Here is a 430-nt window from a genome sequence, read left to right as displayed (position 1 = left end):
ATATATATATATATATATATATATATATATATATATATATATATATTTAGGTTAATTTGTACCGTTGTGTCTATCTTTGTGAAAGCAGTGTTTCATGCTTGCATTTGATTGTGAGATGATATTTCAGTTTCACTGCATTTGGCTTTTTGTGCCAAGAAGAGAAAAAAAAAGCAATGCAAAGGAGACCTTTTCTGTTGTGCGAGTCAGATGATGTTGCACACGACTGTTTATGGTTGTGTGGTCTTGTTCTCGCATATGATTTGGTTTTGTACCATTACTATTCTTTAAAGTAGTGTGGTTGCTTTGTGCCTGTAGGGACAGTAAGTGAAATCATGCTAAATGTCTGGCATATGTATTTAAATATATATATATATATATATATATATATATTTTTTTTTTTTTTTTTTTTTTTTTTTTTCCCCCAAGGCTG

The sequence above is a fragment of the Anarrhichthys ocellatus genome, unplaced genomic scaffold (assembly GCF_004355925.1).
Source record: "Anarrhichthys ocellatus isolate YVR2014 unplaced genomic scaffold, GSC_Weel_1.0 scaffold18, whole genome shotgun sequence".
Lineage (NCBI taxonomy): Eukaryota > Metazoa > Chordata > Actinopteri > Perciformes > Anarhichadidae > Anarrhichthys > Anarrhichthys ocellatus.
The sequence above is the reverse complement of the archived record's forward strand: the minus strand, read 5'-3'. Positions refer to the sequence as shown.